Source organism: Bombina bombina, chromosome 1 (genome assembly GCF_027579735.1).
Source record: "Bombina bombina isolate aBomBom1 chromosome 1, aBomBom1.pri, whole genome shotgun sequence".
In the NCBI taxonomy this organism is placed as follows: domain Eukaryota; kingdom Metazoa; phylum Chordata; class Amphibia; order Anura; family Bombinatoridae; genus Bombina; species Bombina bombina.
This window is the reverse complement of record NC_069499.1, coordinates 1,450,667,500-1,450,694,032: the sequence shown is the minus strand read 5'-3', so window position 1 is coordinate 1,450,694,032 and position 26,533 is coordinate 1,450,667,500.

Here is a 26,533-nt window from a genome sequence, read left to right as displayed (position 1 = left end):
TAGATTTAAATTATATTTAACTTACGGGGGTGTTAGTGTTAGGGTTAGACTTAGCTTTAGGGGTTAATACATTTATTAGAATAGCGGTGAGCTCCAGTCGGCAGATTAGGGATTAATGTTTGAAGTTAGGTGTTGGCGATGTTAGGGAGGGCAGATTAGGGGTTAATACTATTTATTATAGGGTTAGTGAGGCGGATTAGGGGTTAATAAATTTATTATAATAGCGGTGCGGTCCGCTCGGCAGATTAGGGGTTAATAAGTGTAGGCAGGTGGAGGCGACGTTGTGGGGGGCAGATTAGGGGTTAATAAATATAATATAGGGGTCGGCGGTGTTAGGGACAGCAGATTAGGGGTACATAGGGATAATGTAAGTAGCGGCGGTTTACGGAGCGGCAGATTAGGGGTTAATAATAATATGCAGGGGTCAGTGATAGCGGGGGCGGCAGATTAGGGGTTAATAAGTGTAAGGTTAGGGGTGTTTAGACTCGGGGTACATGTTAGAGTGTTAGGTGCAGACGTAGGAAGTGTTTCCCCATAGGAAACAATGGGGCTGTGTTAGGAGCTGAACGCGGCTTTTTTGCAGGTGTTAGGTTTTTTTTTCAGCTCAAACAGCCCCATTGTTTCCTATGGGGGAATCGTGCACGAGCATGTTTTTGAAGCTGGCCGCTTCCGTAAGCAACTCTGGTATCGAGAGTTGCAGTTGCGTTAAATATGCTCTACGCTTCTTTTTTGGAGCCTAACGCAGCCATTCTGTGGACTCTCAATACCAGAGTTATTTTAAAGGTGCGGCCAGAAAAAAGCCAGCGTTAGCTACGCGGGTCGTTACAGACAAAACTCTAAATCTAGCCGTATATATTTAAAAAAAAATATATATATATAAATCAAAAACATAATTTATGTAAGAACTTACCTGATAAATTCATTTCTTTCATATTAGCAAGAGTCCATGAGCTAGTGACGTATGGGATATACATTCCTACCAGGAGGGGCAAAGTTTCCCAAACCTTAAAATGCCTATAAATACACCCCTCACCACACCCACAATTCAGTTTAACGAATAGCCAAGAAGTGGGGTGATAAGAAAAAAGTGCGAAAGCATATAAAATAAGGAATTGGAATAATTGTGCTTTATACAAAAAAATCAAAACCACCACAAAAAAGGGCGGGCCTCATGGACTCTTGCTAATATGAAAGAAATGAATTTATCAGGTAAGTTCTTACATAAATTATGTTTTCTTTCATGTAATTAGCAAGAGTCCATGAGCTAGTGACGTATGGGATAATGATTACCCAAGATGTGGATCTTTCCACACAAGAGTCACTAGAGAGGGAGGGATAAAATAAAGACAGCCAATTCCTGCTGAAAATAATCCACACCCAGAATAAAATTTAATGAAAAAACATAAGCAGAAGATTCAAACTGAAACCACTGCCTGAAGTACGTTTCTACCAAAAACTGCTTCAGAAGAAGAAAACACATCAAAATGGTAGAATTTAGTAAAAGTATGCAAAGAGGACCAAGTTGCTGTTTTGCAAATCTGATCAACCGAAGCTTCATTCTTAAACGCCCAGGAAGTAGAAACTGACCTAGTAGAATGAGCTGTAATCCTTTGAGGCGGAGTGTTACCCGACTCAACATAGGCATGATGAAATAAAGATTTCAACCAAGATGCCAAAGAAATGGCAGAAGCTTTCTGGTCTTTTCTAGAACCGGAAAAGATGACAAATAGACTAGAAGTCTTTCGGAAAGACTTAGTAGCTTCAACATAATATTACAAAGCTCTAACAGCATCCAAAGAATGCAATGATTTCTCCTTAGAATTCATAGGATTAGGACATAATGAAGGAACCACAATTTCTCTACTAATGTTGTTAGAATTCACAACCTTAGGTAAAAAATTCAAAAGAAGTTCGCAGCACCGCCTTATCCTGATGCAAAATCAGAAAAGGAGACTCACAAAAAATAGTAGATAATTCAGAGACTCTTCTGGCAGAAGAGATGGCCAAAAGAAACAAAACTTTCCAAGAAAGTTATATAACGACCAAAGAATGCATGGGTTCAAAAGGAGGAGCTTGAAGAGCCCCCAGAACCAAATTCAAACTCCAAGGAGGAGAAATTGACTTAATGACAAGTTTTATACGAACCAAAGGTTGAACAAAACAATGAATATCAGGAAGATTAGCAATCCTTCTGTGAAAAAGAACAGAAAGAGCAGAGATTTGTCTTACAAGAAACTTGCGGACAAACCTTTATCTAAACCATCCTGAAGAAATATAAGTCTTCCAGACTCTATAATATATCTCTCTAGATACAGATTTACGAGCCTGTCACATAGTATCAATCACAGAGTCAGAGAAACCTCTTTGACCAACAATCAAGCGTTCAAACTCCACACCTTAAAACTAAGGTTTTGAGATCCTGATGGAAAAAAGAACCTTGAGACAGAAAGACTGGTCTTAACGGAAGAGTCCACAGCTGGCAAGAGGCCATCCGGACAAGATCCGCATACCAAAACCTGTGAGGCCATGCTGGAGCTACCAGCAGGACAAACGAGCATTCCTTTAGAACATTGGAGAATACCCTTGGAAGAAGAACTAGAGGCGGAAAGATATAGGCAGGATGACACTTGTAAGGAAGAGATAATGCATCCACTGCCTCCGCCCGAGGATCCCGGGATCCGGACAGATACCAGGGAAGTTTCTTGTTTAGATGAGAAGCCATCAGATCTATTTCTGGAAGTTCCCACATTTGAACAATCTGAGGAAATACCTCTGGGTGAAGACCATTCGCCCAGGTGCAACGTTTGGCGCCTGAGATAATCCGCTTTCCAATTGTCCATACCTGGGATATGAACCGCAGAGATTAGACAGGAGCTGGATTCCGCCCAAACCAAAATTCGAGATACTTCTTTCATAGCCAGAGGACTGTGAGTCCCTCCTTGATGATTGATGTATGCCACAGTTGTGACATTGTTTATCTGAAAACAAATGAACAACTCTCTCTTCAGAAGAGGCCAAGACTGAAGAGCTCTGAAAATTGCACGGAGTTCCAAAATATTGATCGGAAATCTCACCTCCTGAGATTCCCAAACCCCTTGTGCCGTCAGATACCCCCACACAGCTCCCCAACCTGTAAGACTTGTATCTGTTGAGATTATAGTCCAGGTCGGAAGAACAAGAAGCCCCCTGAACTAAATGATGGTGATCTGTCCACCAAGTCAGAGAGTGTCGTATAATCGGTTTAAAGATATTAATTGAGATATCTTTGAGTAATCCCTGCACCATTGGTTCAGCATACAGAGCTGAAGAGGTCGCATGTGAAAATGTGCAAAGGAGATCGCATCTGATGCGGCAGTCCTAAGACCTAAAATTTCCATGCATAAGGCTACCAAAGGGAATGATTGTGACTGAAGGTTTTGACAAGCTGATATCAATGTTAAACTTCTCTTGTCTGACAAGGACAGAGTCATAGACACTGAATCTATCAAGAAACCTAAAAAGGTTACCCTTGTCTGAGGAATCAATGAACTGATTGGTAAATTGATCCTCCAACCATGAACTTGAAGAAACAACACAAGTCGATTCGTATGAGATTCTTTGAAAATGAGAAGACTGAGCAAGTACCCAGATATCGTCCAATAAGGAAATACCAAAACCCTGTTCTCTGATTACAGAAAGAAGGGCACCGAGAACCAAAAAAATTCTTGGAACTGAGGCTAGGCCAAACGGTAGAGCTACAAAACTGGTAATGCTTGTCTAAAAAGAGAATCTCAGACACTAAAAGTGATCTGGATGAATCGGAATATGCAGATACACATCCTGTAAATCTATTGTAGACAAATAATGCCCTTGCTAAACAAAAGGCAGGATAGTCCTACAGTAACCATCTTGAATGTTGGTATCTTTACATAACGATTCAATATTGATAGATCCGGAACTGGTCTGAAGGAACTGACCTTCTTTGGTACAATGAAGAGATAAAATAAAACCCCAGCCCCTGTTCCAGAACTGGAACTGGCATAATTACTCCAGCCAACTCTAGATCTGAAACACATTTCAGAAATGCTGAGCCTTTGCTGTGTTAACTGGGACACGGGAAAGAAAAAAATCTCTTAGCAGGAGGCCTTAACTGAAGCCAATTCTGTACCTTTCTGAAACAATGTTCTGAAACCAGAGATTGAGAACAGAATTGATCCAAATAACTTTGAAGAAAACGTAATCTGCCCCATACCAGCTGAGCTGGAATAAGGTCCACACCTTCATGGGTACTTAGGAGCTGGCTATAGGTTTTCTATAAGGCTTGGATATACTCCAAACTGGAAATAGTTTCCAAACTGATACCTTTCCTGAGGATGAAGGATCAGGCTTTTGTTCCTTATCATGAGGAAAGGAACGAAAATGATTATTAGACCTAAATTTACCTTAGATTTTTTATCCTTTGGTAAAAAAGTTCCCTTCCTTCCAGAAACAGTTGAGATAATAATTTATTACCCTGGAAAGAAAGGGAAAGCAAAGGTGACTTAGAAGACATATCAGCATTCCAAGTTTAATCCATAAAGCTTTTCTAGCTAAAATAGCTAGAGACATATACCTGACATCAACTCTAATGATATCAAAAGATGGTATCACCAATAAAATTATTAGCATGTTACAGAATAATAATAATGCTATAAAATTATGATCTGTTACTTGTTGCGCTAAAGCTTCTAACCAAAAAGTTGAGGCTGCAGCAACATCCGCTAAAAATATAGCAGGTCTAAGAAGATTACCTGAACATAAGTAAGCTTTTCTTAGAAAGGATTCAATTTTCCTATCTAAAGGATCCTTAAATGAAGTACTATCTGCCGTAGGAATAGTAGCACATTTAGCAGGAGTAGAGACAGCCCCATAACCTTAGGGATTTTGTCCCCAAAAAAACTCTAATCTGTCAGATGGCACAGGATATAATTGCTTAAACGTTTAGAAGGAGTAAAAGAATTACCCAAATGATTCCATTCCCTGGAAATTACTTCAGAAATAGCATCAGGGAGATTAAACACTTCTGGAATAACTACAGGAGATTTAAAAACCTTATTCAAACGTTTAGATTTAGTATCAAGAGGACCAGAATCCTCTATTTCTAATGCAATTAATACTTCTTTAAATAAAGAACGAATAAATTCCATCTTGAACAAATACAAAGATTTATCAGCATCAACCTCTGAGACAGAAACCTCTGAACCAGAAGAACCATTATCAGTATCAGAATGATGATGTTCATTTAAAAATTCATCTGAAAAAAGAGGAGTTTTAAAAGACTTTTATGTAAACTAGAAGGAGAAATAACAGACATAGCCTTCTTAATGGATTTAAAAAATAAAATCTCTTATGTTTATCAGGAACACTCTGAAAATTAGATGTTGACGGAACAGCAACAGGTAATGTAACAGTACTAAAGGAAATTTTATCTGCATTAATAAGTTTGTCATGACATGCAATACAAACAACAGCTGGAGAAACAGATACCAAAAAATATAGCAGATACACTTAGCTTGGTAGCTCCAGCACTAGACAGCGATTTTCCTGTAGTATCTTCTGACTCAGATGCAACGTGAGACATCTTGCAATATGTAAGAGAAAAAACAACATATAAAGCAAAATTGATCAAATTCCTTAAATGACAGTTTCAGGAATGGGAAAAAATGCCAAAGAACAAGCTTCTAGCAACCAGAAGCAATGAAAAAATAAGACTTAAATAATGTGGAGACAAAAGCGACGCCCTTATTTTTTAGCGCCAAATAAGACGCCCACATTATTTGGCGCCTAAATGCTTTTGGCGCCAAAAATGACGCCACATCCGGAACGCTGACATTTTTGGCGCAAAATAACGTCAAAAAATGACGCAACTTCCGGCGACACGTATGACGCCGGAAACGGAAAAGAATTTTTTGCGCCAAAAAAGTCCGCGCCAAGAATGACGCAATAAAATGAAGCATTTTCAGGGAAAAAAGAGTCAAATTTTGAAGGTAAGAAAAAATGATTAATTCAAATGCATTATCCCAAATATGAAACTGACTGTCTGAAAAATAAGGAAAGTTGAACATTCTGAGTCAAGGCAAATAAATGTTTGAATACATATATTTAGAACTTTATAAACAAAGTGCCCAACCATAGCTTAGAGTGTCACAGAAAATAAGATTTACTTACCCCAGGACACTCATCTACATGTTTGTAGAAAGCCAAACCAGTACTGAAACGAGAATCAGCAGAGGTAATGGTATATATAAGAGTATATCGTCGATCTGAAAAGGGAGGTAAGAGATGAATCTCTACGACCGATAACAGAGAACCTATGAAATAGACCCCGTAGAAGGAGATCACTGCATTTAAATAGGCAATACTCTCCTCACATCCCTCTGACATTCACTGCACGCTGAGAGGAAAACCGGGCTCCAACTTGCTGCGGAGCGCATATCAACGTAGAATCTAGCACAAACTTACTTCACCACCTCCATCGGAGGCAAAGTTTGTAAAACTGAATTGTGGGTGTGGTGAGGGGTGTATTTATAGGCATTTTAAGGTTTGGGAAACTTTGCCCCTCCTGGTAGGAATGTATATCCCATACGTCACTAGCTCATGGACTCTTGCTAATTACATGAAAGAAATATAACATATAGATTTAAAATAAACAATTAGTTAAAAAAAGGGGCGTGAAATATGGAAAAGAATGGGCGGTTAGGGTGGAAATCTTGGGAGGAGAGTGGGTGGGGATCTGCATAAAAAGGGGCGGTGGGTATGTATAAAAGGGGCGGGATTTGCATATAAAGGGAAGGGATTTGAATAAAAGTGTACGTGGTACCTGTCAAATTAAGTTTGACAAGATACCCCTAATTATACTACTGTTGATAGATTTCCTAAAGAATCCTACAGCAGAAACTTCATTGCTAATTCTTTCCCAAAGGTTAATTTTCCTGTTCTGGGGGGTAATCTTGGCTTTCTTGCCAAAGATCACGTCGCAAACTTCCAAAAATTTGTCTATTAGCACCACGTTCTGCTGATGGCTGAACTGGACATTTTGCCCTTTTTTGGTCTTGCCGGTTCGAGAGGATTGCTGGTTTGAAAATGCTCCATATTAGATGAGGTTGGAAAAAAAAGACAGGAGTCCATCAAGTTCAACCTATACAAATTAATTTATCTACAATAAAAGGTTAAGTTGATCTTAAATTAATTCCAAACAGCAATCATATATAGACAGAAAAGTATCTAAACCATTTTTAAATGTATCAAAGGCATTGGCATTTACTACCTTCCTTGGGTAATGAGTTCCACAATTTCATTGCTCTCACAGTGAAAAAATGTTGATGGAGATTAAATCTCCTTTCCTCCATCTTAAATTGTGACCTCTCGTTGAAGGCAATTTTCTTGGAGTAAACAGAGCTTCCACCATCTCTGTATATGGGCTTTGAATATATTTATATAAAGTAATCATGTCACCTCTCAAGTGCCTTTTTTCTAGAGAAAACAGACCCAGTTTGGCTAACCTCTCCTCATAGCTTAAATTCTCCATTCCCATTAGCTTTGTAGCCCTTCTCTGAACTTTGTCTAGGTCTGCAATGTCTTTTTTAGAGATTTGTCCCCAAAACTGCACTCCCTACTCAAGGTGAGGTCTTACCAGGGATTTATATAGTGACAGATTTTAAACTCATCTGCAAGCCTTTTTTTCTACAGTGTATAATATATAGACATTATCATAAATGTGACTGCACTAATAGAGGATAGTCAAGAATCTCCTCCACATTTTTATTACCTGAAATATCTTCAATATACAGCCATACATTTCAGGGGTGTGGAATTTTGAAAACTGTTCACTGCCCCTTTATATAAATGTGCAATCTAATTTTAACACAGGCTATGCAACTTTTTACGGATTATTTTTTTTAAACCCCTTCGATGCTAGAAAACTGCAACACACTGCATATCACTCTGTGCTACATCCCTCTCTAGCAGACAAATGGTTATAAAAGGTTTAAAATATATATTTTTTGATGCCTGAGGAAACGGGTTCTCCCGAGAAACGCATCGCATCTGTTAATCTCACTGTGGAGATTTTATACACCTAGCAGGAGTTGTTTTAACTTTTGGGTATTGTTATATACCTTTTTAATACATATATTTTTACAATATCACTCCTGGCATACGGTGTGTTCGATACTCCTTCAAGCTCCCTAAGGGCTATATTGCTAGGCTGACCATATTGCCGCTTTAAGAAGGAACACATATGAAAAATACATATGTGAGGGTTCTTATACAAAACCATTTCTTGAAACAGCCCTGACATATGTATTTTTCATATGTGTCCCTTTTTAAAGCGGCAATATGGTCAGCCTATATATTGCCCTATTCTCACTAACCATTCACAGCTGACCTGTGGTTCCAGTGTTCCTGCTCCTGGTGGTTACACTGAGTCCAGTGAGCTGGTTTGCTGTTAAAAACCAGCCTATTCCTACTGGCACAAGAGAGTGCCTTCACACTTATGAGTACCCTGTATCTCCTTATCACCTGATATCCATTGTTAAGATTGATCTACACATGTGGCGCCTCTCTCTATATTATTAAAAATATAGGCCCATCAAGTCTGCTCATATTTGCTATAAAGTGTAAGCTTAATTCGTTTTTAGGATAGACTTATGCTTATCCCAGGCATTCTTGAAGTCCCTTATAGTATTTTATTTCTTTGCTCGCATTTTTCTGTGTTTTTTTTTCTGATATGAAATAAACAGTAATAATGCTAGACTTCAGATGTTGCCTCTCAGAAACAAACAATTTTACATATAAGCAGTTTGCTTCCTGTTAGTAACCGACTCAAGCAGTGACATCATCAAAAGGCAGGACAGAGCCTCAGCTATTATTTATTCTCCAGTGGGAGGGGGCTAGTTAGCTGAGATCACCAGGCAGGACAGAGCGCCAGCTATCATGTGACAGAAATTATTCTCCAGTGGGAGGGGGCTAGTTAGCTGAGATCACCAGTTGGGACAGAGCCTCAGCTATTATTTATTCTCCAGTGGGAGGAACTAGTTAGCTGAGATCACCAGGCAGGACAGAACCTCAGCTATCATGTGACAGAAATTATTTTCCAGTGGGAGGGGGCTAGTTAGCTGAGATCACCAGTTGGGAGAGAGCCTCAGCTATTATTTATTCTCCAGTGGGAGGAACTAGTTAGCTGAGATCACCAGGCAGGACAGAACCTCAGCTATCATGTGACAGAAATTATTCTCCAGTAGGAGGGGGCTAGTTAGCTGAGATCACCAGGTGGGACAGAGCCTAAGCTATTCTGTGAAAGACAAATCATACCACAGTGGAGCAGCTTTTTAGATGTCATCACTGCCTTAGCTATGCAGTGTATCTGTGGCCCTGTCCCACCTCCCAGTGACATCACCGAAAGAGCCACCACCTCTCCCAACTTGAGAATAATTTTCTTTCACAGCATAGCTGAGGCTCTGTTTTGCTCCTGATGATGTCACTGCTTGAGTTAGTTACCCACAAGTAGCAAACTTCTTCTATGTAGAAGGATGCATCAGTGCTAAATAAAAATAACCTGCACCACCCATATCTACATGTCCCAGGTGTCAGGCCATACAAGTTCCCCACCCCTGTAATAATATCTGGAAGTTAATGTTTGTTTTTTAATATATATATATATATATATATATATATATATATATATATATATATATATATATATATATATATATATATATATATATATATATTCTGAGTCTACCTGAATCAAAGAGAGAGATTGCTTAAAAATGCTTGAGTGTGGTTTATTTTAACTTTTTTTGCTGGGACTAGTGACAGTTAGGGGCTGATATAAATGAATTCCTGCACTGATCAAGCAATCACTGTATTTGTACATGACGCAGGATCAGACAAATTAGAGGGAAAACAGGCAAAATAAATAATAAAAAGGTTTCATGTCACTTTAAACATTATTACCTTGAGGGAGGACATTACTTATAAGAACAACAACATTCTAACTGCTCCAAGAAAGATAAACACATAATTGCACCTACCGTAATATAACATTTCTTAGCTCATTGCCATAAGCACAGTTTTTAAAGGCTAGAGTGGTCTTCCAAATCGGTGGACATAAACATCACCCCTCACGTCTGGTCACTTCCCTTGATTTGAATATAATGCTAAAATATATAATTACGAGCATTAATGATATAATTAGAGTTGCTATTCAAATAAAAAGTAATAGAGAGCTGGTTGCCGAATATACAATTACACATTTAACCAGCAATAAACTGAACATAACACAGTTGTCAAGCAGATAATATACAGCCACCCAATGACTATAACAATGTATAAAAGAGGAAAAATATACAATTTTACTCAATTGAAATGAAGCTTAGTGGGGACATATATTTATTATTATTTTTAGATGCAATTTAATTTATTAAATATAAGACATCTATGTATCTATATTGTACAAATGAAAGGTGAAAACTGTAAATACATTTAGAATATAAGACAGAATATTTTAATAGCTAAATAGTGAATCTTATATGCCAAATAATACCCGCAAGATGCAACATACAGGTAGTACGCAGTCCTTTAAAAGATAGTTCACGTGTATCATGTTCTTGTCTGCAGAAGGTTTATTTCATATTTTTATGATGGCAGCAGACTAGGGTTGCCACCTCGGCCATGTTTTCCTGTACACTTATGAGTTACACATGCTGCAGGGTGTGCAGGTAGGAACATGTATTGTGTTTCTGGACAGCACTATTCATATTCCTCCCTGCACACCCTGCAGCATGTGTAACTTATAAGTGTTCTGTATTTTAAGGGACGGGTGGCAACCCTACAGCAGACACTCCTCAACAATAATTTAAAAATTATTTTTTTGTGAACACATGGCTCTATAAAGGGACACTAAATACATTTCATGCACCTCCTTGTAATCATGGGTGCTGCCGTTATAGAACCTAGGTTTAACTGCAGGTATGTGAAGGAGAGTTACTGCACATGTGCTGCCTCAATGAGGCATATAATATTACATAGCCTCTGTTATGTTCATGTTGTTATAGTTAAGAAATCATATATTTTTATGCCATTGTTCTCAAGGCTTCCCTGTGTTTGTTCTGTACTGCCATCTACTGACCCTTTTTGGTAATGCTCCTGTTTCTGTATTATCTTACCTCTGACCTTATTATGCATTTCCTTTTTGTGTATTACTCCGCCCTTGTAGATTTATGATATTTTCCTGTGTCATGGCTGCAGCTAACAGGCCTCTTGTAACAAGCACTCATGTTAATAGATTGCAAGCTACGATCAGTATCATCTTTTGACCGCTTAAATACTTTAACCATTCATTTATCTGCTGTATTTTCTTATCTGCTGTAACCTGATATTCAGAATAAAGCAACTTTGTGGATGAACAAGGTATTGGTGAGTTCAGCTATCTGACAAGGATTGTCTGCAGTGATTGTATCTTCTTATACAGGCCAGGCATAGAGGTCTCAGCAAGGGATAGATCATTATTACAACTAAGTCAGAATAGTCAAAAGATGTATAGAATTCCTACAGCCTGCTATGTATATGTGTGTGTTTAATCAGCAATCAAGCACAGGGTCATCCACCATCTTGTGAAAGCCCATGTCGCACAAGTTTACTGCACTTCATCTGAATATTGAAAACTGTTTCTCTGCATTGAGCTGTTACCCCACCTGTCTAAGCTGCTGTTTGTCTTCTTAAAGAGACAGTACCATTTTTTGCAAAACTTTAAAAAATGTCTAGACAAGGCTCTGAGCACTCTTTTATAGCCAAACCTACGCAGATACATCATGCCTCTGAACCTACAGACATACAGGGAGCAGATCCTGCAGATATTGCTGAACAGAGTGTAAGACCCAAACGTACAATAAAACCGACACATAAACTCAGAGAAAACTATGATTTCACTAGAGATGAGTTCTCCAGCAATCTGTCAGACCTATGGGATAGAATTTCACAATGCATGTCAGTTTTGTCACACTTTAATGATCAACCAGCCAAATTGAGAGACTCTATAGATCAACTATCTGCTGCGTATGAACGCTACCAGCGGCTGTCTGCAAAATACACAGCCTTCTTACAGGACTTTAATATAGAGGACTCTTCAGCAGAACTGACTAGGACTGATGCACTGGACCAACATAGAGATCTCTTTGTGCAAATGGCTAAAGAAAAGGCAGAGTTCCGCATTGCTCAACTGCAGGAGACCAGATCTCATAGATCCACATCAACTAAGCTCACTGCACGTTCTTCTAGATCCTCTCGCTCCAGAAGTTCAACATTAAGCGACAAGCTAATAGAGGCCCGTGCTGATGCGGAATCAAAAAAAGTGCAAAGCTCCTTTATCAGAAGGGAAGCAGAAATGGAAGCCCAAAGCAAAGCACAAAGGGCTGCCCAGGAAGCACAAAGCAAAGCACAAATGGCTGCCCAGGAAGCACAAAGCAAAGCACAAAGGGCTGCCCAGCAAGCAGAGGTGGATTCCCAAATAAAGGTTTTGCAAATGGAAAAGAAAGAAGCAGCAGCCCTAGCAAGGCTGAAAGTCCTTGAACAAGCAATGGGAGAAAGTACTAATTCAGATTGCCATATCCCAGCAGATCTGGAAGACCCAGTTGAACGCACTAGTAAATACGTGCTAAAGCATAATATTTGTAATGATACAGAGTCATCTCCTGTGCCTCATACTAACACCATTGTTCTAAATCTCAACACAGAGACCTCTCAGCACCAAATGCCTGAGCCTCTTCAAATCCACAACACAAGTGCAGCTAAGCTGCAAACCGCATCACCTCCCACTGACAATAAGGTGACTTTCAGTGACAAGCCGCAGCTCAAGCCACAGCCAGCAGAAGCCTTAGAGACTACACCACAGTTGAATGCTCTTGCAACATCATTTTATCCTGGTAAACTTCACCAAAGAACTTTCACACCCAAGGGGTTTCTCAAGTTACTTTGGCACCAAAGAGTGAGAGATCAGACTTTACTGACTTCGCCAGATACATGATACGCCGTGAGCTCATTAACACAAGCCTCTCAAGGTTTGACGACTGTCCAGTGAGCTACAGGGCCTGGAGATCAACCTTCAAGGCTGCTACCGCTGATCTCGACCTTACAACCAAGGAGGAACTTGATTTGCTCATAAAGTGGCTGAGGCCAGAATCCGCAGATTGTGTTAAAAGACTGAGAACAGTACATGTTGACCACCCAGATGCAGGCCTTGTTGCTGCATGGGCAAGACTTGAGCAAGCCTATGGTAGCTCTGAAGCCATAGAAAGTGCTCTGATCAAGAGACTGCAAAACTTCCCTAAAATAGGAAACAAAGACTATCGCAAGCTTCAAGAATTAAGTGACCTCGTCATGGAGCTAGAGTTGGCAAAGACAGACCCACGTCTACTTGGACTAATCTTTCTGGACACTGCTCATGGTGTCAATCCTGTGGTGTCTAAACTGCCATATAACCTGCAAGAGAAATGGGCACAACAGGGCTCAAGATACAAAAGAGACTATAACGTATCCTTTCCTCCATTCTCATACTTTTGCAGGTACATCAGCGATCAAGCCTGGATGAGAAATGATCCCAGATTCAGCTTCTGCAAACCCAACTTGCCTGCTTCATCATCCTTACCAACATCATCAAGGTATGATAACACGGCAGCTAAATGAAGAGACTTTAATAGAGCAATATCTGTTAAAAGGACAGAGATCTCACCACCCGTATCCTCTCCTGCAAACCAGAGTGAGAGATAAAGACCCTAATCGTCAGTGCCCTATTCACAGGAAGCCTCACCCTCTTCAGAAATGTCGTGGGCTTAGGGCAAAGACTTTACAAGAGCGCAGGGAGATTCTCCAGAAACTTGGAGTATGCTATAGGTGTTGTGCTTCTTATGGTCACTTTGCTAAAGACTGTAAAGATGTTATAAAGTGCACAGAATGCAGTAGCGACAGACACGTTACAGCTATGCATCCTACTCCACTTCCAGACAACCCACAGCAGCTAACTGACTCCACCCCTGTCTCAATTCATGGCGGGAGCAACAAAGTCGTGCTCCAGTCACAGCGAGTGTTTCCTCTGCATGCACAGAAGTCTGTGGAGAAGGCTTAGACTACAAATGCTGTGCCAAGGTATGTCTAGTCAAGATTTACCCACAGGATCAACCTGAGAAAGTTGCTAGGATGTATGCTATAATAGATGAACAGAGCAAGAGATCCATGGTTAAGCATAAATTCTTTGAGATCTTCGGCATAGAGGGTCATGCAACACCGTAAACTCTCAGAACCTGCTCTGGTCGTGTAGAGGCCTTTGGCAGAAGGGCCAATGGATTCATGGTCTCTCATATCAAAGGAAACAAAGGCATACCCCTACCAACATTAGTTGAGTGTGACCAGATACCAGACGAAAGGGAAGAGATTCCTACTCCAGAGGCTGCCTATCACCATCCTCACTTAAGGCACCTTGTTGATGAGATTCCGGCTATGGACATGAATGCTAAAATCTTGGTCCTGCTAGGAAGAGACATTCTCAGAGTACATAAAGTACGCGAGCAGTGCGATGGACCTGACCATGCCCCTTATGCACAAAGACTTGATCTAGGCTGGGTGATAGTGGGCGATGTATGCTTGAATAGTATGTGTACGTCATCTGAGATCCACTCCTTCAAAACTTACATATTAGAAAATGGACGTGCATCCCACTTCAAACAGTGCTCTCGCCATCATGAACTAAGGGAGAAGCCTCCTGACATCATCCAAATACCTGATGCTACTCCTATCCTTTGTGATGACAATCCGGGTACCACAGTGTTTTGTACTACAAGTGATGACAACAAAATAGCCTTGTCAGTTGAGGACAGGAAATCATCTAAGCCCAAACAATGGCATTATGTTCCATCTGAAATTAATCCTGCAGATCATGCCACCAGGCCAGTGTCTGCAAGTGTCTTCTTGGTTAACAGGCCCTGAATTCATGCTGGATCATCCAGAAGAAATCACAGCTGATGTCTTCAGTCTTCTAGAACCTGACAACGATCCAGAGATTCGTCCTGAAGTAAAAACCCTTGTCACCAGAACTGAACAAAGACTCGTCTTGGGCTGTCAACGCTTTGAACGTTTCTCCAAGTGGACAAGGCTTGTACATACAATTGCAAGGTTAGTCCACATTGCACACTGCTTTCACACAAAGCCCACAGATGCTCACTGTCAAGATTGGCACGTGTGCCAAAGGTTTCTTTCTGCAAAGGATATTGCTGAAAGTGAACTGTTCATAATACACAGTGTACAACAGGATGTCTTTGGCTCAGAAAGTAAATGTATCAGTGACAAGAGGGGCATTCCAAAAAACAGTCCTATAGCTAACCTGAACCCATTCTTTGACAATGATCATTCCGAGCCAGCTCCACCACTTCAAAAACTCCAAGAGTGCTGGTACCTGCCTTTCTTCGGAGTGTATCATCCTCATAAGCCAAAACAAATCAGGGTAGTGTTCGACTCCAGTGGCTAAGCAAATAGCAAACGATGGGCAGTGCTGTTCACTTGCATGAGTGTGCGTGAAGTACACATTGAAGTAATAGAATATATGGATGCCTCAAGTTTCATAAATGCTCTAAGGCGATTCCTTGCCATCAGACGACCAGTCAAAACATTAAGATCTGACTGTGGAACTAATTTCGTTGGAGCCTGTCGAGAGCTACATCTCAACTCTAGGCCAATTCAAGACCTTTTAACTGAAAAGGGCTGTACATGGATTTTCAATCCTCCTCATTCTTCCCATATGGGTGGCTCCTGGGAGAGAATGATAGGTATCACATGTAAAATACTGGACTCCATGCTTATGGATTTGAAATCCACAAGACTCACCCATGAGATTCTAACCACCTTCCTGGCAGAAGCATCTGCCATAATCAATTCAAGACCACTTGTTCCAGTTTCTGTAGATCCAGAGGCCCCAACTCTCCTCTCTCCAGCTACTCTCCTTACCCAGAAGCTTGGGTCTGTTCCTGTTCCCCCTGGAGGCTTTAAAACAGGAAATCTGTGCTACAATCAGTGGAAGCGAGTACAACACCTTGCCAACTGCTTCTGGAATCGTTGGAAGATGGAGTATCTCTCTACTCTGCAAGGACGCAGGAAATGGCAACGTCTGAACCCTAACATCAAGGTTGGAGATCTCGTTCTCCTCAAGGACCAGCAAGCTGAAAGAATCGAATGGCCCATGGGACTGATTGTAAAGAGCATTCCTAGTGATGATGGAAAGGTGCGTAAGGTGGAGGTGAAAGTTGCAAGACAAGGGACTAAAAAAACTTTCATCAGACCGATCACGGAACTTATCTTGCTCTTGCCCTTTGGTGACTGAACTTACTTATGTATGCCGTTGGATTCTTCCTGTGACTTCAAGAAGGAAGTATCTCTTTAATTGACACAACTTGAAGTTTATATTATAGTTGTTCTTGCATTAATATGTATGTTCTCCTTATATCTTTCAGGTCTTCAAGATGTCTCTGCAAATTACATTGTTATGCATAACTTCCGTTATGATTTAAATAGTGACATTTATTATGCCAGACGGGGAGTGTGCTGCCTCAATGAGGCATAGAATATTACATAGCCTCTGTTATGTTCATGTTGTTATAGTTAAGAAATCATATATTTTTATGCCATTGTTCTCAAGGCTTCCCTGTGTTTGTTCTGTACTGACATCTACTGACCCTTTTTGGTAATGCTCCTGTTTCTGTATTATCTTACCTCTGACCTTATTATGCATTTCCTTTTTGTGTATTGCTCCGCCCTTGTAGTTTTATGATGTTTTCCTGTGTCATGGCTGCAGCTAACAGGCCTCTTGTAACAAGCACTCATGTTAATAGATTGCAAGCTACGATCAGTATCATCTTTTGACCGCTTAAATACTTTAACCATTCATTTATCTGCTGTATTTTATTATCTGCTGTAACCTGATATTCAGAATAAAGCAACTTTGTGGATGAACAAGGTATTGGTGAGTTCAGCTATCTGACAAGGATTGTCTGCAGTGATTGTATCTTCTTATACAGGCCAGGCATAGAGGTCTCAGCAAGGGATAGATCATTATTACAACTATCTGAGTCAGAATAGCACATGCGCAACGCATCAGCATGGAGTGTAGTGAAAGTTAAATTTCAAAATGGCAGCACCCATGAGTAGAGGAAGTATGCTCATAAAATGTATTTAATGCTTTATGTCCCTTAAAGGAGCAGTCAATACAGTAGATCTGTATAATCAACACATGTATGATAAAAAGATAATGCAACAGCACTTAGTATAAACTTCAAATGATTAATGAATTTTGTTTTATGTCTATTTCCACTCCTCCTGTATCATATGACAGCCATCAACTAATCATAAAGGCATATACATATGATCTGTGAATAATTGCACATGCTCAGTTGGAGCTGGTGAACCAAAAAGTGTAAATATAAAAAAAGACTGCACATTTTGTTAATGGAAGTCAATTTTTATTTTGATTTGAATGTCCCTTTAAACATGCAAACAATGACAAGGGGTGATATCACAATGACAGAGACATCACATATATTATGGCAGGGTTCTACAAATTTGATAAAAATCTAGGAGCCAGCAGTTTTTCGCCATCCTTATATTATGCACGCACTCACATTTTTTAACCCGAATATGTCTGCCAAGTTAGCTCCAGCCAGCATCACACATGAAATTAAGTGAAATTAACTCATTCCCCACCCCTTTTAACCACATTGGTAAAGAGGTTTTTCAGGAGGTTTTAGAGAGAGAGGGGGCTTGGCCAAAGTTGTATTTGTATTTCACAGCAGCAAGGATTAGAAAAGATCCAGCCTCAGAAGTCAAAATTTTAGTTGAGGCTGGGGGCAGCTGGCGGGTGTCTTGGGCACTCTAAACCAGGGCGCTAGGGTTTGGCGAGCCCTGTATTATGGATTTTAATAAGGCTGAGAATTAAACATTTTTCACAAAATGAGCAACACCAGGGCAAGGGGTAATAATCTTATGATGAAGAGTAGTAGGTTCAAGAGTAATTTGGGTAAGCTCGTCACAGAAAGAAATTATGTTTCTACATTAAATAAAACAAGCAACAAAATCTCTCACTTACCTGCACATTCAGCTGGCAGCCAGTGAGGGTTCATTCCAGACTGTCACAGCTATCTGCATGGTCTCTGTGCTCATTATTACAGAGTTGGTAAAATTCTTCAATATGACATGCGCTTGTCCTATACAGTTCTTTGCAAAGACTCCATTCTAGGAAAGAGAGAGAGAGAAATATCATTGATATATGTAGTTTGACACTCTCAGGATTTTATAAACTCTTTTAGACCCCTGCTCTCTTTCATTATAACAACCTGCACTAAGTTTACTTGTTTGGACCCTTGCTGTCACATGTGTATTGTTATAATAAAGGCTCAATTTATCAATCAAGGGCAGAAAGGTGCGTACATATTCGCTTCTGTCTGCCCCAGCTCTCCTCTGATGGGCAGCAATTTGCTGCCCGAATTTAACATTGCACACAAGCGCTATTTTTAGCTTGATTGCAACCCCACCTCCTGCCCACGCACGCCTGATCATGCGTGGGCAGGAGCTGTCAATATTCCCAGTCAGATGAGATCGGGGAGATTGAAATTCTCCACCTGAGAAGTGGAGAAGAGGGTAGGGGAGCAGTGGTCTAAATAAATACAGATTGCAGGTTGTCTTGTCGAAGGGAAGAGAAGAGAAGGTCTTGATAAATTGAGCACTAGGTGGGGACATGAAACCTAATTTATTTTTATATCAGGATTCATATAGAGCACATTACACAGTAGCACCCCCCACATTCTCAGCCCTCTTCTCCCTCACACACACCCTCTTCACTCAAATTCTCAGCCTTCATCTCATTCACACACACAGCCTCCTCCTCAAATTCTCAGCCTTCTCATCCACACACAGCCTCATCCTCAAATTCTCAGCCTTCTCATCCACACACAGCCTCATCCTCACATTCTCAGCCCTCTTCTCCCTCAAACAGCCTCCTCCTCCTCCTCCTCACATTCTCAGCCCTCTTCTCCCTCACACAGCCTCCTCCTCACACACAGCATCCTCCTCACATTCTCAGCCTTCTTCTCCCTCACACAGACTCCTCCTCACATTCTCAGCCTTCTTCTCCCTGACACAGCTTCCTCCTCACATTCTCAGCCCCGCTCTCCCTCACACAGCCTCCTCCTCACATTATCAGCCCTCTTCTCCCTCACACAGCCTCCTCCTCACATTCTCAGCCCTCTTCTCCCTCACACAGCCTCCTCCTCACATTCTCAGTCTTCTTTTCCCTCACAGAGCCTCCTCCTCACATTCTCAGCCTTCTTCTCCCTCACTTACACAGCCCTCTTCTCCCTCACACACAACCTCATACTCACCTTCTCCCTAAAACAGTCTCCTCCTCATATTCCCAGTCTTCTTCTCCCTCACACACACAGCCTCCTCCTCACCTTCGCAGCCCTATTCTCCATCACACACACAGCCTCCTCCTCGCATTCTCAGCCCTCTCACTTACACACAACCTTCTTCTCCCTCACACAGCCTCCACCTCACATTCTCAGCTTTCTCCTCCCTCAGACACAGCCTCCTCCTCACATTATCAGCCTTCTTCTCCCTCACACACAGCCTCCTCCTCACATTCTCAGCCTTCTTCTCCCTCACACAGCCTCCTCACATTCTCAGCCTTCTTCTCCCTCATACACAACCTCCTACTCACATTCTCAGCCTTCCTCTCCCTCACACAGCCTCCTCCTCACATTCTCAGCCCTCTTCTCCCTCACACAGCCTCCTCCTCACATTCTCAGCCCTCTTCACCCTCACACACAGCCTCCTCCTCACATTCTCAGCCTTCATCTCCCTCACACACAGCCTCCTCCTCACATTCTCGGCCTTCTTCTTGCTCACACACACACAGCCTCCTCCTCACATTCTCAGCCTTCTTCTTCCTCACACACACAGACTCCTCTTCACATTCTCAGCTTTCTTCTCCCTCAGACACAGCCTCCTCCTCACATTATCAGCCTTCTTTTCCCTCACACACAGCCTCCTCCTCACATTCTCAGCCTTCTTCTCCCTCACACACAGCCTCCTCCTCACATTCTCAGCCTTCTTTTCCCTCACACACACAGCCTCCTCCTCACATTCTCAGCCTTCTTCTTCCTCACACACACAGCCTCCTCCTCACATTCTCAGCCTTCTTCTCCCTCAGACACAGCCTCCTCCTCACATTCTCAGCCTTCTTCTCCCTCACACACAGCCCCCTCCTCACATTCTCAGCCTTCTTCTCCCTCACACACAGCCTCCTCCTCACATTCTCAGCCTTCTTCTCCCTCACACACACAGCCTCCTCCTCACATTCTCAGCCCTCTTCTGCCTCACACAGCCTCCTCCTCACATTCTCAGCCCTCTTCTCCCTCACACACAACCTCTTACTCACCTTCTTCTCCCTAAATCACAGCCTCCTCCTCATATTCCCAGCCTTCTTCTCCCTCACACACACAGCCTGCTCCTCAAATTCTCAGCCCTCTCACACACAGCCTTCTTCTCCCTCACACAGCCTCATCCTCACTTTCTCAGAACTCTTCTCCCTCACACACAGCCTCCTCTTCACATTCTCAGCCCTCTTCTTCCTCACACACAGCATCCTCCTCACATACTCAGCCATCATCTCCCTCACACACAGCCTCCTCCTCACATTCTCAGCCATCTTCTCTCTCACCCACAGCCTCCTCCTCACATTCTAAACCTTCTTCTCCCTCACACAAAGCCGCCTCCTCACATTCTCAGCCCTCTTCTCCCTCACACACAACCTCTTACTCACCTTCTTCTCCCTAAAACACACCCTCCTCCTCATATTCCCAGCCTTCTTCTCCCTCACACGCACAGCCTTTTTCTCCCTTACACAGCCTCCTCCGCAACTTCTCAGCCCTCTTCTCCCTCACACGCAGACTCTTCCTCGCATTCTAAGCCCTTTTCTCCCACACACACACACAGCCTCCGCCTCCTCACCTTCTCAACCCTCTTCTTCCTCACACAGCCTCCTCCTCACCTTCTCAGCCCTCTTCTCCCTCACACACAGCCTTCTCCTCACATTCACAGCCTTCTTCTCCCTCACACACAGCCCCCTCCTCACATTCTCAGCCTTCTCCCTCACACACAGCCTCCTCCTCACATTCTCAGCCTTCTTCTCCCTCACACACAGCCCCCTCCTCACATTCTCAGCCTTCTTCTCCCTCACACACAGCCCCCTCCTCACATTCTCAGCCATCTCACTTACACACAGCCTTCTTCTCCCTCACACAGCCTCCTCCTCACATTCTTAGCCCTCTTCTCCCTCACACACAGCCCCCTCCTCACATTTTCAGCCTTCTTCTCCCTCACACACAGCAACCTCACATTCTCAGCCCTTTTCTCTCTCACACACAATCTCTTACTCACCTTCTTCTCCCTAAAACACAGCCTCCTCCTCATATTCCCAGCCGCCTTCTCCCTCACATGCACAGCCTTTTTCTCAATTACACAGCCTCCTCCGCAACTTCTCAGCCCTCTTCTCCCTCACACGCAGACTCCTCACATTCTCAGCCCTTTTCTCCCACACACACACAGCCTCCTCCTCACCTTCTCAACCCTCTTCTTCCTCAAACAGCCTCCTCCTCACCTTCTCTGCCCTTTTCTGCCTCACACACAGCCTTCTCTTCACATTCTCAGCCCTCTCACTTACACACAGCCTTCTTCTCCCTCACACAGCCACCACCTAACATTCTCAGCCTTCTTCTCCCTCACACACAGCCCCCTCCTCACATTCTAAGCCTTCTTCTCCCTCACACACAGCCTCCTCCTCACATTCTCAGCCTTCTTCTCCCTCACACACAACCCCCTCCTCACATTCTCAGCCTTCTTCTCCCTCACACACAGCCTCCTCCTCACATTCTCAGCCTTCTTCTCCCTCACACACAGCCCCCTCCTCACATTCTCAGCCTTCTTCTCCCTTGCACACAGCCCCCTCATCACATTCTCAGCCCTCTCACTTACACACAGCTTTCTTCTCCCTCACACACATACAGCCTCCTCCTCACATTCTCAACCCTCTTCTCCCTCACACACAGCCCCCTCCTCACATTCTCAGCCTTCTTCTCCCTCACACACAGCCCCCTCACATTCTCAGCCCTCTCACTAACACACAGCCTTCTTCTCCCTCACACACACACAGCCTCCTCCTCACATTCTCAGCCTTCTTCTCCCTCACACAGCCTCCTCCTCACATTCTCAGCCTTCTCCCTAAAACACAGCCTTCTCTTCCTCCTCACATTCTAAGCCCTCTCACACACAGCCTCCTCATCACATTAGCAGCCTTCTTCTCCCTCACATTCTCAGCCTTCTTCTCCCTCATACACAGCCTCCTCCTCCTCCTCACATTTTCAGCCTTCTCCCTCACACACATCCCCTCCTCACATTCTCAGCCTTTTTCTCCCTCACACACAGCCCCCTCCTCACATTCTCAGCCTTTCTCTCCCTCACACACAGCCTTCTCCTCACATTCTCAGCCCTCTTCTCCCTCACACACAGCCTTCTCCTCACATTCTCAACCCTCTTCTCCCTCACACACAGCCTTCTCCACACATTCTTAGCACTCTTCTCCCTCACACACAGCCTCCTCCTCACATTTTCAGCCATCTTCTCCCTCGCACAGCCTCCTCCTCACCTTCTCAGCCCTCTTCTCCCTCACACACAGCCTCCTCCTCACCTTCTTAGCCTTCTTCTCCCTAAAACACAGACTCCTCCAGCTCCTCAAACTCTCAGGCGCCTTCTCCCTCACACAGCCTCCTCATCACCTTCTCAGCCCTCTTCTCCCTCACACACACACAGCCTCCTCACATTCTCAACCCCTCTCTTCCTCACACAGCCTCCTCCTCACATTCTCAGCCTTCTTCTCCCTCACACACAGCCCCCTCCTCACATTCTCAGCCCTCTCACAAACAGCCTCCTCATCACATTCTCAGCCCTCTTCTCCCTCACACACAGCCTCCTCTTCACCTTCTCAGCCATCTTCTCCCTCACACACAGCCTCCTCCTCACATTCTCATCCTTCTTCTCCCTCACACACACAACCTCCTCCTCCCATTCTCAGCCGCTTTCTCCCTCACAGCCTCCTCCTCACATTCTCAGCCTTCTTCTCCCTAAAACACAACCTCCTCCTCACATTCTCAGCCTTCTTCTCCCTCACACACAACCTCCTTCTCAAATTCTCAGCCTTCTTCTCCCTCACACACAGCCTCCTCCTCACATTCTGAGCCTTCTTCTCCCTCACACAGCCTGCTCCTCACATTCTCAGCCTTCCTTTCCCTCACACAGCCTCCTCCTCACATTCTCAGCCCTCTTCTTCCTCATACATAACCTCTTACCTTCTTCTCCCTAAAACACAGCCTCCTCCTCATATTCCCAGCCTTTTTCTCCCTCACACACACACACAGCCTCCTCCTCACCTTCTCAGCCCTCTTCTCCCTCACACACACACAGCCTCCTCCTCACATTCTCAGCCTTCTTCTCCCTCACACAGCCTCCTCCTCACATTCTCAGCCTTCTTCTCCCTCACACACAGCCCCCTCCTCACATTCTCAGCCCTCTCACACAAAGCCTCCTCCTCACATTCTCAGCCCTCTTCTCCCTCACACACAGCCTCCTCTTCACCTTCTCAGCCATCTTCTCACACACAGCCTCCTCCTCACATTCTCATCCTTCTTCTCCCTCACACACACAACCTCCTCCTCCCATTCTCAGCCGCTCTCTCCCTCACAGCCTCCTCCTCACATTCTCAGCCTTCTTCTCCCTAAAACACAGCCTCCTCCTCACCTTCTCAGCCCTCTTCTCCCTCACACACACAGCCTCCTCCTCACATTCTCAGCCTTCTTCTCCCTCACACAGCCTCCTCCTCACATTCTCAGCCCTCTTCTCCCTCACACACAGCCCCCTCCTCACATTCTCAGCCTTCTTCTCCCTCACACACAGCCCCCTCCTCACATTCTCAGCCATCTCACTTACACACAGCCTTCTTCTCCCTCACACAGCCTCCTCCTCACATTCTTAGCCCTCTTCTCCCTCACACACAGCCCCCTCCTCACATTTTCAGCCTTCTTCTCCCTCACACACAGCAACCTCACATTCTCAGCCCTTTTCTCTCTCACACACAATCTCTTACTCACCTTCTTCTCCCTAAAACACAGCCTCCTCCTCATATTCCCAGCCGCCTTCTCCCTCACATGCACAGCCTTTTTCTCAATTACACAGCCTCCTCCGCAACTTCTCAGCCCTCTTCTCCCTCACACGCAGACTCCTCACATTCTCAGCCCTTTTCTCCCACACACACACAGCCTCCTCCTCACCTTCTCAACCCTCTTCTTCCTCAAACAGCCTCCTCCTCACCTTCTCTGCCCTTTTCTGCCTCACACACAGCCTTCTCTTCACATTCTCAGCCCTCTCACTTACACACAGCCTTCTTCTCCCTCACACAGCCACCAGCTAACATTCTCAGCCTTCTTCTCCCTCACACACAGCCCCCTCCTCACATTCTAAGCCTTCTTCTCCCTCACACACAGCCTCCTCCTCACATTCTCAGCCTTCTTCTCCCTCACACACAACCCCCTCCTCACATTCTCAGCCTTCTTCTCCCTCACACACAGCCTCCTCCTCACATTCTCAGCCTTCTTCTCCCTCACACACAGCCCCCTCCTCACATTCTCAGCCTTCTTCTCCCTTGCACACAGCCCCCTCATCACATTCTCAGCCCTCTCACTTACACACAGCTTTCTTCTCCCTCACACACATACAGCCTCCTCCTCACATTCTCAACCCTCTTCTCCCTCACACACAGCCCCCTCCTCACATTCTCAGCCTTCTTCTCCCTCACACACAGCCCCCTCACATTCTCAGCCCTCTCACTAACACACAGCCTTCTTCTCCCTCACACACACACAGCCTCCTCCTCACATTCTCAGCCTTCTTCTCCCTCACACAGCCTCCTCCTCACATTCTCAGCCTTCTCCCTAAAACACAGCCTTCTCTTCCTCCTCACATTCTAAGCCCTCTCACACACAGCCTCCTCATCACATTAGCAGCCTTCTTCTCCCTCACATTCTCAGCCTTCTTCTCCCTCATACACAGCCTCCTCCTCCTCACATTTTCAGCCTTCTCCCTCACACACATCCCCTCCTCACATTCTCAGCCTTTTTCTCCCTCACACACAGCCCCCTCCTCACATTCTCAGCCTTTCTCTCCCTCACACACAGCCTTCTCCTCACATTCTCAGCCCTCTTCTCCCTCACACACAGCCTTCTCCTCACATTCTCAACCCTCTTCTCCCTCACACACAGCCTTCTCCACACATTCTTAGCACTCTTCTCCCTCACACACAGCCTCCTCCTCACATTTTCAGCCATCTTCTCCCTCGCACAGCCTCCTCCTCACCTTCTCAGCCCTCTTCTCCCTCACACACAGCCTCCTCCTCACCTTCTTAGCCTTCTTCTCCCTAAAACACAGACTCCTCCAGCTCCTCAAACTCTCAGGCGCCTTCTCCCTCACACAGCCTCCTCATCACCTTCTCAGCCCTCTTCTCCCTCACACACACACAGCCTCCTCACATTCTCAACCCCTCTCTTCCTCACACAGCCGCCTCCTCACATTCTCAGCCTTCTTCTCCCTCACACACAGCCCCCTCCTCACATTCTCAGCCCTCTCACAAACAGCCTCCTCATCACATTCTCAGCCCTCTTCTCCCTCACACACAGCCTCCTCTTCACCTTCTCAGCCATCTTCTCCCTCACACACAGCCTCCTCCTCACATTCTCATCCTTCTTCTCCCTCACACACACAACCTCCTCCTCCCATTCTCAGCCGCTCTCTCCCTCACAGCCTCCTCCTCACATTCTCAGCCTTCTTCTCCCTAAAACACAACCTCCTCCTCACATTCTCAGCCTTCTTCTCCCTCACACACAACCGCCTTCTCAAATTCTCAGCCTTCTTCTCCCTCACACACAGCCTCCTCCTCACATTCTGAGCCTTCTTCTCCCTCACACAGCCTGCTCCTCACATTCTCAGCCTTCCTTTCCCTCACAAAGCCTCCTCCTCACATTCTCAGCCCTCTTCTTCCTCATACATAACCTCTTACCTTCTTCTCCCTAAAACACAGCCTCCTCCTCATATTCCCAGCCTTTTTCTCCCTCACACACACACACAGCCTCCTCCTCACCTTCTCAGCCCTCTTCTCCCTCACACACACACAGCCTCCTCCTCACATTCTCAGCCTTCTTCTCCCTCACACAGCCTCCTCCTCACATTCTCAGCCTTCTTCTCCCTCACACACAGCCCCCTCCTCACATTCTCAGCCCTCTCACACAAAGCCTCCTCCTCACATTCTCAGCCCTCTTCTCCCTCACACACAGCCTCCTCTTCACCTTCTCAGCCATCTTCTCACACACAGCCTCCT